General features: G+C 30.0%; 2 protein-coding genes across 2 annotated transcripts in view; one reads left to right on the top strand and one right to left on the bottom strand.

Annotated features, from left to right (window-relative positions):
• The window catches only part of LOC113378840 (sodium/potassium-transporting ATPase subunit beta-2-like), a 157,519-nt gene that overhangs the window by 117,554 nt on the left and 18,920 nt on the right, over positions 1-21,045 (bottom strand). The window lies entirely within an intron of this gene.
• The window catches only part of LOC113378841 (sodium/potassium-transporting ATPase subunit beta-2), a 406,525-nt gene continuing 405,702 nt past the window's right edge, over positions 20,223-21,045 (top strand). Inside the window, exon 1 of the mRNA XM_026619460.1 lies at positions 20,223-20,641. The gene's annotated coding sequence lies outside the window, so the exon portion shown is untranslated. The remainder of the gene's footprint in view (positions 20,642-21,045) is intronic.

Here is a 21,045-nt window from a genome sequence, read left to right as displayed (position 1 = left end):
TAGCGATTGACCCTTAGTGATATCTGGTATGCTGGCATGGAATTAATCTAAAAGTGTTTTTCATCATATGTATGAAGTTGTTAATAAATTTAGACGATTTATATATCAACTAGCTGTAAGTGGAATTCTGTCTTAAGGCAATTAGGGGATCGTGCTTAGGCAAATTGCTGGAACTTCCCGTACCAAAAAATTATTATTTTTTTTAAAACGATTAACATTTTTGAAAAAAAAATTACTTTGAAAAAATAAGGTTTTTGAGAAACTATAAATTGGACAAAATAGTTTTTTTTGAAAAAAAAAAAAAATTAAAAAAATTTTTTTTTTAAAAATTTTTTTTTTTTTTGAAAAAATTTTTTTTCTTTATTTTGACATATTGTGGAAGATCTGAACTTTTTTTCAAAGCAATCGTACTGCTTTAACTACATAGGGACAAAATATAAAGCGCGTAAGCGCCGCGTCGCTGTCTAACGCATAAGCATTGGTACGGAACCGATAGGAATGTTAACAAAATGTATACTTATTGTTAAAATCTCTATAAAATGTCTGATAATTTGATGTGCATATGTCTAATGATCATTTTTGACCGCCAAATGGCTCATTTTTTACTTTTTCCTCTATATCTCCGAAACCGCTGGACCTACCTTCATGAAAGTTATAACGATTCTTCATCTTGTCAATACAAATAAAATGTTTTCTGAATTATTAAAATCGGACGCTCCGTTCTCTTAAAAACTGAGTTACCGTTTTCGGAACTTTTGCCCCGTATCTTTGGAACGGCTTGACCTGCCTTTGCCAAAAACTAATCAGCACGTCTCCTTATCAATACGGATCGAATGTTTTTTGAATTATTCAAATCGGTTGATCCGTGTTCCCGAAATCGTCGACGAAAATTTGTATCCGCACATACATACACACACATACATACATACATACATACACACACACACACAACACACACCACACACACACACACACACATACATCCATTTTTTCTAAGGTATGCCAAAATGTTCAGAAACCTCTGAAACGTAAAGATATATAAAAATTTTCATTTTCGATTTTTTTGCGATTACTATAACTTGCCCTACGGGAAGTTAAAAATACAAATACAAGTACAAAGCAAAATAACAGAAACGAGCTACATTTTTTAACTAATGCAGAATATAAATTTTATGGGTACATTTTTCACCAGAAGTGATATTGTATATAACCTTGACCTAGTATTTTGTCAGAACGGACGATATTGGAGGCTTATGTTCACTTCGGTTTAATAGCGATTGACCCATAGTAATATTTGGTATGCCGTCCGAAAGTTGTTAATAAATTTAGATGATTTATATATCAAAAATACAAATATAAGTACAAAGCAAAGTAACAGAAACAAAGAAAAGTTTCGATATGTTTTGATACTATAATTTTTAATAGGCTTGGTAGGGCACAAAAGTCCAATTTGACATTGAGCCTATAATTATTAAAAACCAATTACACCACAACAATAACACACACCAATAGAAAGATATTTCTATGTTTTATATATATATATATATATATATATATATATTTATTTCATTAAGTAATTACAACTGTCTATAAATATGACATCTAGTAATTTCTTTGATTAATATAATAGAAAGGGATATCAGGCCGCCCAGTGGTGGTCTTAATATTATTGTTGTTAAACTAAAATAGATTTGATCCAGGTAGTCTTATAAACTAATCAAATTAAACTATACATATTAGATTAAACAAAAAAAAATATAAAAAAAAATAATAATAATAATAAGAATAATAATAATCTTCTAATCTTATCTAGTATTAAACCTAGGGCTAGGTCTACATTATTTCGTTTTATAAAAATGTAATAAAATATGTGATTATCAAAACTAAACAAAATGTTATGACATGAATATTTGTTTCTCACCAAAACTCATGGCCTCTATGATTACCACAAAACTAACAACTATCTGACTATATTCAGTAAAACTACCAGCTAATTCAACATTGTACAAATGTGTTTTTTTTTGCTGTTTTTCAAAAATTTGTCACCTGGTTCTTTTGATCCTGTAGGCGGGGTGAAGTGGAACGGCCAAGGGCAAACAGGTCCAATTTCTTATTTTTAATTCTAAAGAGATTTTGCGAAATAAAAGCTACATTTTCAACTAATGCAGAATATAAATTTCATGGGTACATTTTTTACCAGAAGTGATATTGTATATAACCTTGATTTTGTCAGAAATAATCATCAGCAAAGTTGAATTAACTAATTATTCAACTTATATTTTTTAAAATTGTTTTTTTAACTTAATTAACTTCTCGTAGGGTAATTATAGTAATGGGCCGAAAATCGAACATGAAAATTTTTGCATATCTTTACGTTTTGAAGGTTTCTAAACATTTATAGAGGTAAATAATAATACATCTTTTAAAAAATTTAAATAACACATACTTCAAAATTATATTAAGGCCTCGTAAATTAAACAACAGCGTTCAGAAACAAAAGACTAACAACGAAGGAAAATACTTTAGTTATGGGTTCTTAAACATTTCCGATTTTTTTTTCCGAAAGCAACGCCGTAAGAATTAAGGAGATTTCTGTTTATACTTTTTTTTCTTTGACTTTCAAATATTGTTGTTAAAAATTCTTAATTTTATTTGTTTTTGAGACATTGCTGGTGGATTTTTTTACCCCGCCTATATAATTATCATAACTAAACTAAATAAAAATTATAGACAGCTTATGTTACAAAATCAAATGTTTTACCAAAACTATTATGAAAGCAAAATAAAAAAATATACAAAAAAAAAATGTATTATTAGTCAAAAAAATAGAGAGGTTAACAAACAATTCTGATTTTTGTGTAGGTCATAACTTTACGACTGTAGTTTATTTGAAAAAATAGAGAAACTTTAAGAATAAAACAAAATATTTAAAAACTCAAATTATTTTTTCAATAGTTAAAACTATTCCAAAAACTAGTTTATCTCATTTATAGTGTAAGAAGTTGTAGTAATTTATCTCAAGGCATAATGCTAGACACCACTAGTTAAAATTTATATGATTTATTACAACTCAATGTATGTTAGTACATATTATACCTATGTCCGTCCAACCTTGAAAATATATGACATGGCTTAAATGCGTGATCCACTATTCAAAATGTGTTACGACAGATCGGAGGGTCCAAGATTTCCATACATATTAAATGATGCCTTTTTCTATTACGGCTTACGTATTTGGATGATAAAATGTATAATATTCAAAAATAAATCTTAAATTAAATTCCAGACATTTATTTCGTTTGTTTAATTTTAAATTTGAATATTTTGAGAAGTTTCTAGAAAACTATGCCTCAACTTCTTTTTGTCTAGCATTTGGAATAGGGTAAGAAGGACTTAAAGGTCCACGGATAAAAAGGTCTACAACTGATATCTCAAAAACAAGTAAAGTCAAGAACTTTTAAACAACAATATTTGAAGGTACAGGGCAAACGATGTATAAACAACTATCACCTTAATTCTTAGGACGTCCATAACAAAAGTCTTTTCTTTGGTTTACGAGACATTAATTTTATTTTAAGTACACGTTATTTAATTGTTTCATAGGATGAATTGTTAATTTTAAGTTAGATTTAACAGTTTTTTTTATATAATCTCTATAAAAGCTTACACGTGGGTGGGGTAAAAAAAACCTACTTAACCTTTACACTGGAAAAATTGTAAACAATTTAAAATAGTAAATAAAAATTTCAATTATGTTATAAAAAACAATTTTACAAGAGATAAATAGTTATTTTAACTCTGCTGATGAATATTTTAGCTTTTATATACAGGTTATATACAGTGTTGTCTCTGTAAAAAATGCATTCATAAAATTAATATTTTGCATTGAATGAACAATGTAGCTAATACTGTCTAAAATCACTTTATTTGAAAATTGAAAATAAGATATTGGACTTGTTTGCCCCCTGGACGTCCCATTTCACCCTACATATGGAGTAAAGGGGACCAGGTGACAAATTTTTGAAAAAGGGCAAAAAACACTTTTATGCAATGATAAATTAGCTGGGAGTTTTAATGAACATAGTCAGATAGTTGTTTGTTTGATACATGTTATTTGATGTGATATAGGGAGAAGTCCCCGAGTGTTATATAAACCTAAGGTTATTATTTATAAATAAATCTAAAAATATTTTACGAAATGTTTATTAAATTATGACTTATGTTAGATAACAAAGTTAAAAATCAAACCAAATTAACAAAAATGCAACCTTTGCTGAAAAATAATTAATACTATCAATCAAATTTTGGTAACAAAAAATATGATTTTACAAAGTTGTACCTAGTACCGTACATATCAAAATAACCAGCATTGTACACATATGTAGCCATCTCCACACTCTGGAATGTCTGCACATGTGTGTTTGACAAATATTCTTAGATATTGCAAAAAAATCACTATTTATCCATTCTTTCGGTTGGGCCACACTGATGATGCTCTCAGTTGGAGCATTCATCATAAGATTTTCATTCTTTGACTAGGAAATACGAAAAATGGCGGTATGTAGTGACCGTTAGCACTCATACAGAATAAACTTAAATAATTAGAATAAATTACGTCAATTCTCGCAAGAAATATCAATATGTTTACTCTCCGGGGCTAAGGGTCGACTTAGTGTGCATGTTTGTTCATTTGGTGACGCCTACTAAAATTGTTTAAAATATCTAATAATATTCTATCATTTTACGGATAATAATCAAGTACTACTTTTATCTTCGACTGCCACTTAATAAATGGCAGGGAAATGCATAAATATACTAGAATTACTTCAATTGAAATTTAGGTGACGCCGTGATTTTGCGCCTAAAACAACAAGGGGTTGCTCCCGCCGTGGCAGTGTACGTCACAGTCCTTGGCGCGTGATCCTGCACCAGTGTACCCCTCGCGCCCCTTTCACTTGTATTTTTAATAAATATATTTATAGTCGCTTAAATAATACGTGTTAAATAGAGTGTCCGGTGGTAGGTGCCGTCCGGCGTTACGGGACTTGCCCGTAATTGGTTTTGTGTGTGTATGTGTGTGAGTGAAGGATATAAGCCAAATACCACATAGGATTGTACTGGATTCTTTGTTACACAGTCTTCTGTCATCGTCTAAAACGATGATCCCAAAGTTGTGGAAAATATATCAACCCTTTTCTAAAGGTCATAAAAGCAAGAAAATAGAAATATATAGAAAGAGAACCGAAACCTTAACAACTGATTTTATTCGGAGTATTCTTTTATTTCAACTTTTTTATTCATTCATTGTAATAATTATGTTAATTCGAGTGAGTTTACTTGTAATTAAAAATAATAAAAAATAGAAAGACTAATAGAAGGATCTGAAATAGAAGATCCATTTTATATACTAAAATTTTTTGAGTGTTTTTTTTGCCACATTTTGTAAATAACAGTTTTTCGATATAAAGACATTAATATTTTATTAATATATATCGTTATAAATTAATGACAGCTGAATTTTATAATATCAAATTATTCTAATAGTTTTTAGTGAATTCTAATAACATCAAATGTGTCACTGCTCATGATAATGATCATGGCGTAGGTTTAGTTTCTTCTGGCATACATAAATTTAAAAGTTCTCTGAATTTTTTTTCTGTAACTTCACATAGGTCTACAGTCGCGAACAATGCTGTTTGTTGTTCAAGCTTATCCATGATCTTCTCTTGCTGTTTAATTGCAGTCACTAATATTTTCACTAGTTTTCCATGTTCACGTAAACTTTTTTCAACTTCTTCAATACCTTGCTTATCCATAGCTTGTTGGTCCTATATGTGCATAAAGTTTTGTTTTTGGAAATTCTTAAGCTAAATCATGCAAAAATTAATTCATAGTAACGAGTACCATATGATATTGCTGATCGTCCTCCGATTTTATTTCATAGGACCGTTTGACGTGCTGCATTTCAATTCTATACAGCTTATCTATTAAAAAACGAATCTCGAGTTCGCGCTTCAGTTTGTAAAATTTTTCATCTAGTCTTCTGTACGTTGCCTCAATGTCCTATGAAATAATGCAACTATTAATATGCTTGAACTTACTTAATTTTGCTTCAGACTCCTATGACACAGAATTTGTTGTAATTCATTTAAGTTTTTTTTATTTTTTTGTTAATATGTATTACATATTAAATAATATAATATTTTTCGTATTTATAATTTCATTATATAATCTACCATACATTTTAAATAATTAAATTCAAATTGTTACTTTAAAATATTCTCTTATTTTCATATTCTAATTAATTACTTTCAGCAAAACATTTTCTATCAATTTCAGTCTGTTATATGTTGAATAAAAACTTAAATAAAATTTTTGTTATTCAGGATTCCTATTATATATTATTATTTAAGATTATTATATTGACCTCAAATTTTGGCTCATGATCAGAGCATTCAATATTATTCTTTGGTCCAAAGATATTTTCCGCCAACTCGTCCTCTGAATCTTGCGTCTCTTCACGCTGAGATTTAATAATTTTTATCATAATTCATGAGTTTAAAATGTTTACACTAACTCAGTTTTTAGATAGAAATGATTTTACTTACGTCAGATGTTTGTGCAATCATCAAAGCACTTAAGCACCTTTTTAATTCCTGTAGAAATAAACATATAAAATGTTAATATTTTACTTAACGTTAAATGTTGAAAAAGTTTTAATATTCCAATATACAGGAATTTGTAACTTCCTGTAGGATTGGTGATAGTAATCGCAAATTAAAAATTTTACATATCTTTACGTTCAGAAAGTTTCTGAACATTTTGGCATACCTTAAAAAAAATTGAAGTAAGTATGTATATGTGTGTGTGTATGCGTGTGCGTATGTGTGTGTGTGAATGATTCAAAAAACATTCGATTCGTATTGATAAGTAGACGTGGTGTTAGTTTTTGGCGAAGGCAGGTCTAGCCGTTCTGAAGATACGGGGCAAAAAGTGCCAAAAACGGTAACTCAGTTTTTAAGAGAATGGATCATCCGATTAAATTAATTCAAACAAATATTTTGCTTGAGTAGACGGTGTACAAAAATGCTTTCACAGAAAGTTTCGTAATTTTGAAAATGTTCAAAAAAAAAATCTAAATTTTCAAAAAATTCAAATTTTCGAAATTTTTCATCATTTTCAAAGAAAAACCAATTTTAAAAAATTTCAAAAACTATCAGAATTAAAACATTTGAGAATATTTCGAAATATCGAAAAAAATCGAATATTTTTCAAAAAATTTCAATTTCTCAAAACATTTAAAAAAAATATTTTTTAAACATTTAAAAAATATAAAAAGACTTTATTTTTTAAACATTCAAAAAATTTTAAACTTCTAAAAAAATCTAAATTTCTAAATTATAAAAAAAATCAAATTTAAAAAAAATATTCTTATAAACATACACAAAGTTGTTTGTAGAATACGCTCGTCGCCTAATTTTTAAAGCACTTATAAGTCTACAGTATGTATTTATAATAAATAATCTTTTTGAAATTATTCAAAATAGTTATTGATTATTTTCATTTCTCGAATGTTTAATTACGGTACGGAAAGTTCCAGCAATTTGCTTTAAGGCACAATGCCATGCGCCCCACTGGTTTAACTTGAAATTTAACTTTATCTTATTGAAGTAGAAGTGCACAAATTTTGTAAAAGTATTGTTTTTAATAAATTTAGCATTAATATATTAACTAGCTGTAAGGGGTTTTCTGTCTTAAGGCAATTAGGGCATCGTGCCTTAAGGCAAATTGCTGGAACTTCCCGTACCAAATATTATTATTTTTTTTTAAAAACGATTAACATTTTTGAAAAAATTTTACTTTTTTTGAAGAAAGTTTTCTTTATTTTGACATATTTTGAAAATTCTGAACTTTTTTTCAATCGTACTGCTTTAACTGCAAAAAGATAAAATGTCAAAGCGCGTAAGCGCCGCGTCGCCGACTAACGAATAAACATTGGTACGGAACCCATAGGAATGTAAACAAAATTTATACCTATTGATAAAATCTCTATAAAATATCTGATGATTAGATGTGCATATGTCTAATGATCATTTTTGACCGCCAGATGGCATTTTTTTTTTACTTTTTTCACTAGATCTCCGAAACCGCTAGACCTGCCTTCATGAAAATTTGATCAGTTCCTTATCATGCTAATACAAGTAAAATGTTTTTTGAATTATTCAAATCGGACGCTCCGTTCTCTTAAAAACTGAAATACCGTTTTTGGCACTTTTTGCCCCGTATTTTTGAAACGGCTAGACCTGCCTCTGCCAAAAACTAATCAGCACGTCTTCTTATCAATATGAATCGAATGTTTTTTGAATTATTTAAATCGGTTGATCGGTGTTCCCGAAATCGTCGACAAAAATTTGTATCCGCACGCACACACACACGTACATACACACACATATATCCATTTTTTCTAAGGTAAAGATATATAAAAATTTTCATTTTCGATTTTTTTGCGATTACTATAACTTGCCCTACGGGAAGTTAATAATTATTTATAAGAATTCAATTATAAAATATAAATAATTCTTGATGTTTACCTGCAAATTTTTTGTCAAAATACTTGTTGTATCAGTAACACCACTTGTAGGTTCTTGTTCAAGTAAAACTTGAGGATCGCAAAACAATGCATCTTTATTTTCTTCGGTTGGTTGATGCGCCTTTTCGAAGTCGGAACTTTCATCATTTCTTTGTTCTTTGGATTCATCCTTAGAAATTGAAAGAAGCAACTCTTGTTCCTAGTTAAATTGTTATTAATTATAAAAAATTATAAAAGCTATATATGCTCTAGTTCAGAATATATTTGCCTAAATCATATGCATTTTTACTTTCTAGAATATGTTCTTATATCCATTTTGTGCAAATTGGAGTAAATTATATTAACCAATTTTTATTTATCTAGTGATAATTATTAGTATCAGTAATATAGCAATTTGCTTTTATGTTTAATTGACGTGATGTTTTCTTATGCTTATTGCAAAAATATATTAAATATATTGATTGCCATTTTTTTAAATTTCTGATTTGGGAAAAAATGTATTATTACTAATGGTTGTAAGTGGTCTTCTAAAATTTATAATTGAATTGGAATAAAGTCCAGATAGAAGTGTTAAATTCTATTTAATTTATGTACAAGACATACGCGAGTAATTAGCAATGAATGATTTTAATACTATTTGTTTATATTGAAAATAAAATTAAAAACAGGTCTAATGGGATTTTAACTAGTTGAATAGGCATTCGTCACGCTTTATCCAATTTCCACTTTGGCTATGCCTATGTACGATGTATTTCAATAAGATTTTTTACATCTAGACGTAAGAGAAGATTTAACTGGATATAGTTTTACCTTACACTTTAAAATATTGCACATATAACTATTAATCGAGTTTATAACACGCCTGCCATAGATTTAACTTTTACTTCAATTCATTTTAAGTATTTGTATAAAAATTATTTTGTTTGTTAATCACAAGGGGTTAAAACTTTAAGTCTCCGTACATTTTACTCCATGAAAACATAACGTAAAGGTAACATGGAATATATGAATATGCTTCAAAGAATTAAAATAATCATGATCAAATATGTCATTTTATATGCATTTTGTGCAATGATAACCCGTTTATTTTGCGTTCATAATTATGTTAAATATATACCTCATTGTTCTTGCCACACTCCGGAAGCATTTTTTTCGTGCTTTCCTCGAGTTGCGCCTGAATTTCAGCGTACTTTTCTTCTTTCTTGAACAGCTCTTTAGAAATACTCATGGTGACTTATGAACAAAAAATATGTTGATTTCAGACTACTATGATTTTAAGGTTATTCAATTATTTATATTCGTCACTATGGAAATTGTTTATACGGAACGATTCATTAGCCAGTTGGGGGGGGGGGGTCACGTCGTTGAAAAAACGGCGATTAATACGTTATAACAACTTTTGATTGTTTTGAGATCGTAGTGCCCCTACTCTAGTGCCTACTGCTCAATATATAAGAATATGTTGAAGATGAAATTTCAACACATTTTCATTAGTTTTACAACCAATTGAGTTAATATGGGTACTTACTTGTCAATTTAGCTTACCTACGGGAATAAGTTACAGTATTCGCAACTAGTAGTGCATGGCATCGTGCCTTAATGCAAATTGCTGGAATTTCCTGTATTGTAATTAAATATTTGAGGAATAAAAATAATATCAATAATCAATAAATAGGAGTAGTATCGATAAATCAGGCACCAATTTCGTTATATCAATGACTTGTTACAACTTTATGGGATTCAAATTCTGGTAAAATTTAAAATATAAATTAAATGGAATTACAAATCACATATCGCCTCCCTAACCCCAGTCAATGACTAAAATTTTTTTCGAGGATTCTCATCGGTCCCCTGAATATTACAATCGTCCACCAGGAGGTGATATCGTTCACTTTGAGAAAGACTGATATAAATGAACTTTAAAAATTAAAAATCTTGGTACCTATAAAAGTTGGAAACAATATTAGTACTTGTTATTAAAATTTCTATAAAATATCTAATAAATTGATTTTCATATGCGCAATGATCATTTTTGACTGAGTTTTTTCTGACTCTCTAAAAAACTCTTATTTATCTCTTATCTCTGAAACTGCTGAATCTGCCTTTCGAAAAATTCATTTAATTTTTTATTCCGATAATGCAAGTAAAATATTTTTTGAATCATTCGAATCGACCGCTTCTTTCTCTCGAAAACTGAATTGACATTTTTGGCTTCGTATCGTCGAAACGGCTGGACCTGCTTTTGCTAGAAACTAATCAGCACGTTTTCCCACAAATATAATCGAATGCTTTTTAAATAATTCAAATCGGTTGATTCGTGTTCTCAAAATTGTCGACAAAATATTATATCCGCACCCACGCACACACTCAAAATTGTTAAAATTTTAAATTTTGTAAAATAAATCAATGTTTTTATGATCCGATATCTTAGCAGCGCATATGCTCGACATGAGCTCGATTTGAACTTACATATACGTATTTGTAGGATATTAATGTAGAATATTAGTGATAGGTAATATAAATGGTAAAGTATTTAATAATATAGATTTTACGATTTTTACAAAAATGACGATTTGTAGAATAAGCCAAAGTTACTTTTTCTGAAATAGGTATTAAATTGATGGAACTATGTATGATTAATTATATGCATTATTCACACAATGGATTCACGCAGTTGTTAATGCCACATGTAATCTTAGTAAAACAAGAAATTATGGACTGCCACTATATATTTAGTTACTACTTAGGGTGCAAACAATAAAAGCTTGATAATTCCTAATGTACGCGCTTGTAACAATTTCTGGATGATTAAACATCGATTCATCTTGCTTTGTGATTTTGGTAAATCCATTTTCACAATTCGAAAAAAGCATTTTAACTAACAGTCTTTTCTACTGCCTAACCTTTTAAAAGTTTATTAGCTGTGTCATATAAAATAGTTATAATTTCAGAAATTCAAAGGCAAAGAAGCGAATATTAGTGTATATCATAGTTAATTTATCTATTAGATAGTAATTCAGATAAGTGAACCAATATAGTTACAATTGTGAAAAACTGTTATTATAATAAAATTATAGTGAGAACATTTTAAATTATAAAATATCATCATATGCATAACTACGTATGCTTATATGTGAACGCTTACGAGTGAACGTTTAAACAGTGCTACGCCAGAAGTATAAAATAAATTTATTTCCAGTTTTATCACTTTTTACCTTACGTTGAATTATGTTTTCACTTAAAATAATCATAATTTTCTTAATCTCACATATAACTGCTAATAACAAATTACTACCAAAATCTGCGAGTGAAACTTCAGAGGATTTGTCTGACTATGCGGTACATATTGCAGCAAATTATTGCCGATTTTGCAACTTTGTTGCAGTTATAACAGAACAGAATATTTTCAGAAAATTTGTTAGAGACACTACTATAAAACATTCGTTCAAATTCTATTTACCTTTGATGATTATCGACGATTTTACTAAATTCAAGACAATGCCTCAATTTGAAGTAGAAAAACAGCGACATATTGGCAGAAGCCGATTATTTCTGGTGTATCTTGATCACGAAAGCAGCAATCTATTCCACTCGCTAATTCACAAAATGAAAAATTTACCTCACTGGAGAGCAAATACAAGATTATTGTTGATTTTCACTAAAATAATGCGAGGGGACGATACCAGGTGGTTGCGTAACATTTTCCATTTACTATGGCAACATCACATAATACGTGTTGTGGCGATCTATTGGAATAGAAATATTAGGAATTTGGAAGTAGTTACTTACGATCCGTTTATAAGAAATTTTTACATGAATATGACAGGATTTCCAATGGAATTTGACGTTTATTTTGATAAAACAGCAAATGTTAACAAATTTCCTATAAACGCCATGATAAAAAAGAGTGAAGAAATGATGTTCAATCTACCCATTGAAACAAAAGATGCCAAATTCAAAGATGTTAACACAATGGTAATGATTGCGGTAATGCAAGCCATGAACGCACGCGTTATTAAAATTTATAAGTCCACGTTAGAACCGAATACAAAAGACACGTCGCGAAATTTATCGAAAACTGTTCCACATTTTACGGCTGATGTTATTTTCATTGCAACTGGTATGATAAAAGAACGTAATATACAGCTATTGTATCCTCATGGTCAAGATGATATTTGTGTAATAGTACCTAAAGGACATCCAATACCTCAAATATATTACATGTTCATGACATTTCGACTTAGAGTATGGATTATTTTATTTGCTGTTATGGCTGTGGGTGTTCTTGGATATTTTTGTATAAACTATTATGTCAAGAATAGTTCCAACAATGCGTTAAGTATTTTGCGTACGATGTTGTTATCACCATTGCCTCATCTGCCGCCGACCGATCCTGAGAGGTTGACAGTTTTCTCTTGGCTGGTTTTTGGTTTTCTCATGGCTAACATATTTATATCTTCTCTAACTAGTACTTTAATCGAGCGCAAGTATTATCCAGATGTTACTACTTTAGCTGATCTTGAAAAAACAGGATGGAAAATATTTGGCATGGAAGATACCGTGAATCTTATAAAAACTCACTTGAATGAAACATTTGACAAAGAGTTTCTTGATCGATTTGACGCCACAAATTTAAAGCAAGCTATGAGTACATTTGGTGGTTCTAAGCGATTGACTAATAGCAATGTTTATAGCATGTTAGTTAAAGTTGGGAAACCCATATTATTAGAACGAGTTCGAGCTCATCACTTATTAATGAGCAGCGAAAATATTGTGGATGGGCGTAAATTTTTCACTCTTATGCCTGACTGCCCTTTGCCGAGTCAAGTTTCCTACGGTGTGATGAAGGGTAGAGGTGCAGTTTATAAGGAAAGAATTGATATTTTGCTTAAGAGATTAACGGCATCTGGTCTGTACTCATACTGGCAATCAATGTACGAAATGAGGAATCTATACCGATCGGTTCACGACGGACAAGGGCAAGGAGATGATTCAAATGACATTCACTTGGGAGTTTACCACTTACAAACATGTTTCTATTTGTACACGATGGGTATTACATTTAGTTTTTGTGCATTTTTTGCAGAATTATATGTATATAAAATAAAATTAAAGCAAAATCGGCAAATGCCAATCAGATATCAGAAAAGTGAAAAGCCTATATTTAATGATTATATTGAGAAAAATGACATGTATTTATCATAATTTAATTAAGTCAAATAATTTATTAATAGTGAATATTGTTTTAAGTACAGCCAAATATTATTTCTCATTAAAATTTAGTTAGATGAAACAGAAAAAGGATATAATTATCAACGTGGCGCAACAAAATGTCAGAGGATATTTATTTATTAACGTTTAGGACTATAAAATAAATTCACATATTATTAAAATGTAATATAAAATTATTACATTCACAAGTTTTCTGTATACAAAATATGTATTTCCCGAAAGTATTACTGATATTTTTAGGCAATTTGAAATTTTTGAATATTATTTTGGGATTATATGATTATATGGTGAGGGGTACAAGTGCTTTTTATTGTTAGAAAAACATATTATGTTTGTAACATAGAATATGGTCCTGTATCTAAATGTCAATACATATACAATACAAATTAAATTAAAGACTTTATTTACACTTTTTCGAAAAACTTCAATATATTCAAAAATATTGAAAATTTCAAAATTATTACTAACATTTACTTAGAAATCGAAAAATCTTATTATTAACTTCCCGTAGGGCAAGTTATAGTAATCGCAAAAAAATCGAAAATGAAAATTTTTATATATCTTTACGTTTCAGAGGTTTCTGAACATTTTGGCATACCTTAGAAAAAATGGATGTATGTGTGTGTGTGTGTGTGTGTATGTGTGGTGTATGTATGTAGTGTGTGTATGTATGTGCGGATACAAAATTTCGTCGACGATTTCGGGAAACGGATCAACCGATTTGAATAATTCAAAAAACATTCGATCCGTATTGATAAGGAGACGTGCTGATTAGTTTTTGGCAAAGGCAGGTCAAGCCGTTCCGAAGATACGGGGCAAAAAGTTCCGAAAACGGTAACTCAGTTTTTAAGAGAACGGAGCGTCCGAATTTATTAATCAAAAAACATTTTATTTGTATTGACAAGATGAAGAATCGATACAACTTTCATGAAGCGGTAGGTCCAGCGGTTTCGGAGATATAGAGGAAAAAGTAAAAAAATGAGCCATTTGGCGGTCAAAAATGATCATTAGACATATGCACATCAAAATTATCAGACATTTTATAGAGATTTTAACAATAAGTATACATTTTGTTAACATTCCTATCGGTTCCGTACCAATGCTTATGCGTTAGACAACGACGCGGCGCTTACGCGCTTTATATTTTGTCCCTATGTAGTTAAAGCAGTACGATTGCTTTGAAAAAAAAGTTCAGATCTTCCACAATATGTCAAAATAAAGAAAAACTAGCTGTAAGTGGAATTCTGTCTTAAGGCAATTAGGGCATCGTGCCTTAAGGCAAATTGCTGGAACTTCCCGTACCAATAATTATTATTTTTTTTTAAAACGATTAACATTTTTGAAAAAAAATACTTTGAAAAAATAAGATTTTTGAGAAAGAAATATAATTGGACAAAAAATTAGTTTTTTTTTGAAAAAAAAAAATTTTTTTTTTAAATTTTTTTTTTTTTTTGAAAAAAATTTTTTAACTTCCCGTAGGGTAAGTTATAGTAATCGCAAAAAAATCGAAAATGAAAATTTTTGCATTTCTCGACGTTTCAAAGGTTTCTGAATATTTGGCATACCTTAGAAAAAATGGATGTATGTGTGGTGTGGTGTGTGTTTGTGTGTGTGCGTGTGTGTATGTATGTGCGGATACAAATTCGTCGACGATTTCGGGAACACCGATCAACCGATTTGATAATTCAAAAAACATTCGATTCGTATGATAAGGAGACGTGCTGATTAGTTTTGGCGAAGTCAGGTCTAGCCGTTCCGAAGATACGGGGCAAAACAGTGCCGAAAACGGTAATCAGTTTTTAAGAGAACGGAGCGTCCGATTTTAATAATTCAAAAAACGTTTTATGTATTGACAAGGTGAAATACCGATCAAATTTTTATAAAGGCAGGTCTAGCGGTTTCGGAGATCTAATGAAAAAAGTAAAAAAAATGCCATTTGGCGGTCAAAAATGATCATTAGACATATGCACATCAAATTATCAAATATTTTATAGAGATTTTAACAATAAGTATAATTTTGGTTTACATTCCTATGGGTTCCGTACCAATGTTTACGCGTTAGACGTCGACGCGGAGCTTACGCGGTTTGATATTTCGTCTTTATGCAGTTAAAGCAGTACGATTGCTTTGAAAAAAAGTTTAGATCTTTCAAAATATGTCAAAATAAAGAAAACATTTTTTTTTCAAAAAAAAAAAATAAAAAAAAAAAATTAAAAAAAATTTTTTTTTCAAAAAAAAAGTAATTTTTTGTCTAATTGTTTGTCAAAAATCTTATTTTTTCAAAAATGCTAATCGTTTTTAAAAAAATAATTTTTGGTACGGGAAGTTCCAGCAATTTGCCTTAAGGCACGATGCCTTAATTGCCTTAAGACAGAATTCCACTTACAGCTAGTTTTTTCTTTATTTTGACATATTGTGGAAGATCTGAACTTTTTTTTCAAAGCAATCGTACTGCTTTAACTACATAGGGACAAAATATAAAGCGCGTAAGCGCCGCGTCGCTGTCTAACGCATAAGCATTGGTACGGAACCGATAGGAATGTTAACAAAATGTATACTTATTGTTAAAATCTATATAAAATGTCTGATAATTTGATGTGCATATGTCTAATGATCATTTTTGACCGCCAAATGGCTCATTTTTTACTTTTTCCTCTATATCTCCGAAACCGCTAGACCTACCTTTATGAAAATTTTATAGATTCTTCATCTTGTCAATACAAGTGAAATGTTTTTGAATTATTAAAATCGGACGCTCCGTTCTCTTAAAAACTGAGTTACCGTTTTCGGAACTTTTTGCCCCGTATCTTCGGAACGGCTTGACCTGCCTTTGCCAAAAACTAATCAGCACGTCTCCTTATCAATACGGATCGAATGTTTTTTGAATTATTCAAATCGGTTGATCCGTGTTCCCGAAATCGTCGACGAAAATTTGTATCCGCACATACATACACACACATACATACATACACACACACATACACACACACACACACACACACACATACATCCATTTTTTCTAAGGTATGCCAAAATGTTCAGAAACCTCTGAAACGTAAAGATATATAAAAATTTTCATTTTCGATTTTTTTGCGATTACTATAACTTGCCCTACGGGAAGTTAAAAAAAATTTTTCAAAAAAAAAAAATTTTTTTTTAAAAAAAATTTTTAAAAAAAAATTTTTTTTTTTCAAAAAAAACTAATTTTTTGTCCAATTTATAGTTTCTCAAAAATCTTATTTTTTCAAAGTAATTTTTTTTCAAAAATGTTAATCGTTTTAAAAAAAAATAATAATATTTGGTACGGGAAGTTCCAGCAATTTGCCTTAAGGCACGATGCCCTAATTGCCTTAAGACAGAATTCCACTTACAGCTAGTTTTGTTAGCATTTACACAATGCAATACACCACTATTTTGAAAATATTTTTACCTAGCCAAAGATTTTCTATCGTGAGTTCTAATAAGAAACTTACTATTAAACTTAGTTGAATCATTCATATTAAGCAACATTCTAATAAGAATGTGATGAATATGATTTTTAATAATACATTAAAACAACATTTATCGAAAAATTATTTACACACATGACATAGTAGGGGAGTTAGGGGCTATAGTAAAAAACGGTAACCAGTAACAGGCGTTCTCGAATATGATCTTAAAACAATTAAAATCTTTTTTTAGTCTCATTTGAACATGTAAACCGCCCTGCGTATTATTGTCATAGCTACTTTCCCACAGGCCGACGCAGTAAACAGAATTGTGCAGGTGCGTCATTTTGACTGGGTGATATAAAATTCTATCATAAAACTTCGGCTTGAGTTTGAGATTATCGACTAATTTTAAATATTATATATATTTTTGTTCCACATTTATTAATATTTCATAATGTATAACAATTAATGTGATTGCTAAACAGCTTAAATAGTTAATTTGAATAATGTGAAAGAGTCATACCTCGGGTTAGTTGAAACAAATCCTTGGGGCTAGTTGTAAAATACAATCGGCCTACCTTGAATGTGATGCATGCAAAAAATGCGGGCGCACGCCTTAGGGGACGCTAAAACGAGATTCGGATATGGAATTTATAATATAGTTTTTTTCAATATCATTAAAAAAATATATAACTTCTTTGCATCTTTTACTAATCTTGGACAATATTTTTTAAACTTTAAATTAACAGTCTGATACACGATGGGAAAGTATAGATGAATACATACAATTCGGTTCTTACGATATCAGGATAAGTTTACGATGCAATTTTAGATATTTTAAATAATGAAAAATTAAATTAAAATAATTTAACATGAAGTACCAGTATTATGTTTAATAATGAGAGGCTAGAATTTTTTTTTCTCTCTATGGTTTGTTCAATAGAATAAATCGCATAAAATCCCCAAAATAAATAAGTGAATTGTTTCAGAACCCAAATATTGATATAACACATGCGTTAGAATCAAATGAAAATTTAAATTTTCGAAAAAAATTGGCATGCGGGCGCTGAGTACCCCGGATCCTGCATACAAGAACTATATATAGAAGTTAATTTATGATAAATATTTATATTATTGGAAACATGATATATTTTATTTGTATAAATCATAGTTTACGTGAATTTTGAAAATAATTATTTAGAAACATGTCGAGTTAAAAATAATTAAAAAATATAAAATATCAAAGGTATTATTGTAGACGTTACAACTAGCCCCAAACATGGGGTATGTTGTAACATTGAACTTTTTTAGATTAATTGTAAGTAATGTATAACATTTGCGGAATTATTTTTACTTGAATAGTTACAGCAACTATTCGTACATATATAACCAGTGGATCTCAAGATATATTAATTAAAATAAAACTATTACAACCAGTGCCTAGCTCTCCTTATTTAACTTAATATTCATAAACATTTTGGTTATATTAAGGTGACCATACGTCCCGGTTTGGCCGGGAGAGTTCCGGATTTTCACCTTGTGGTCGGGGTTTTTGTAATAACAATATTTGTCCCGGATTTATTCTTTTGTCCCGGGTTGTCCCGGGTTTTCGAAAAGTATAGGATAAATGTTGAATCTTTGCTCTTACTTGATAATAATATCAAAATTCATATATCTGAAAATGGCACGTACAAATAGTATGTTTATATGAAACTATAATATGTTATGAATGAGAAAATTGCCGTATACACAACTCCTAAGACGGGTTAAAAATAGCTTCTCACATTAATAATTTTGAACTTTTATTTTCAATTTTACGAAAATTGACACTAACTATGAAAATGAATTTTTTGATCACCTGGAATATCTGTTAATTATTTTTAAATAATTCTGAAAAAAATTAAACAAAATTTTATAAAAAGTTTGAAAGTTGAAGATCTCAGTCAGTAATTGTCAAGATGAAAAAAAAGATGGAATTTTATTGGATCCCTAAATCGTTCTGTTATTTTAAATAATAATAAATTTTTCACCATACAACTCTCCCCCACGGATTTACTAAAAATTAACGTCGCAGTTTTTAACTTCCCGTAGGGTAAGTTATAGTAATCGTAAAAAAATCGAAAATGAAATTTTTTATATATCTTTACGTTTCAGAGGTTTCTGAATATTTTGGCATACCTTAGAAAAAATTGATGTATGTGTGTGTGTATGTGTGTGCGTGTGTGTATGTGTGTTCGGATACAAATTTTTGTCGACGATTTCGGGAACACGAATGAAGCGATTTGAATAATTAAAAAAACATTCGATTCGTATTGATAAGGAGACGTGCTGATTAGTTTTTGGCGAAGGCAGGTCTAGCCGTTCCGAAGATATGGGGCAAAAAGTGCCAAAAACGGTAACTAAGTTTTTAGGAGAACGGAGCGTCCGATTTGAATAATTCAAAAAACATTTTACTTGTATGAAGATGAAACTATTTTACAAGATGAAGAACTAATCAAATTTTCATGAAGGCAGATCTAGCGGTTTCGGAGATCTAGTAAAAAAAGTAAAAAAAATGCCATCTGGCGGTCAAAAATGATCATTAGACATATGCACATCAAATTATCAAATATTTTATAGAGATTTTGAATCAGTATAAATTTTGTTTACATTCCTATGGGTAATTTTTTTCAAAAATGTTAATCTTTTTAAAAAAAATACAGTAAGTTCCAGCAATGCCATGCGCCCCACTAGTTACTTAAAAAATATGGTCACCTTAGTTATATGGTATCCTATTAGAATCTTATAAGAACACACACCTCCAAAAAATGTGCCTGCAAAATATGTAACTTTTATCATTATAACCTGTGGCATCTCTCGTCAATAAAACTGTTCAAAGTCCAGCGCTAAACCGATTCATTTCCTCGCTAAAAAATTTGCAATTCAAAATCGTATTACTGTTTGAAACGTAAACAAATCGATGCAGCCAGCATCGATATGTCATAAACAGTTATCAATCGTGATCAATTTATGACAAACATTCTCACTCTGATTCAATTGTGACCAATAAAATCATTCTTGAGATTTCGTTACATAACTGATTCCAAAGCGTGCCCTGCTCGCAGCCAAAGCACATCGGGTTGTTCTCAGTATTACTTTAGACGTAAGGTCGCCCGGCTGCGGAAAGGGAACAACGATTTTTAGCGAATTTTCTTCAATCGGAATCAATTGGGCGCGCATTTCACGAGTGTTGAGAGCGGATCGAACGTGCTCGTTTCTCGCAAATTTTTAATAGTCATTTAATATTTTTAATATTGTGCGGTTCTCGCCGTTCCATAGACCTTGAATTTTGCGCAAAATTATTGTGATACGATTTCGAGTTGACTTGGATAACGCACGCGTAACACTGGTAAGTAATTTCTATACGATTATAATATAAACTGAATTATTGTAGCAATAACGTACGATGTGCTGTTTAATGTGGCGCTTGGTTAAATGTTGCAATAGCACGTTTCATTATAAACATGTGCTACTATATGTGATGTCAGAAGCTTAGTATCGATCGATGTAAATTCGTACACTTTTATTGATTAAATTTTATTTTATAATAAATTATACAATTAAAAAATCATAAAAAATTAAAAAAATATATGCTTTACAAATTCATACCTAAATTTAAAAATTTTATTTACAATATATATTAAATAAATTTTATTACTGCTTGGATCTCCATTGGGTACTTACTGGTTAATCGCACTGTCAGTCATATGTGTCTGACACAAAGAAGTTCTACATGAGCCATGTCAGACATAT

The sequence above is a fragment of the Ctenocephalides felis genome, unplaced genomic scaffold, assembly GCF_003426905.1.
Source record: "Ctenocephalides felis isolate EL2017-DRISC unplaced genomic scaffold, ASM342690v1 CF-g0.4_SCAFFOLD_01886, whole genome shotgun sequence".
Classification (NCBI taxonomy): Eukaryota; Metazoa; Arthropoda; class Insecta; order Siphonaptera; family Pulicidae; genus Ctenocephalides; species Ctenocephalides felis.
The sequence above is the reverse complement of the archived record's forward strand: the minus strand, read 5'-3'. Positions and strand labels throughout refer to the sequence as shown.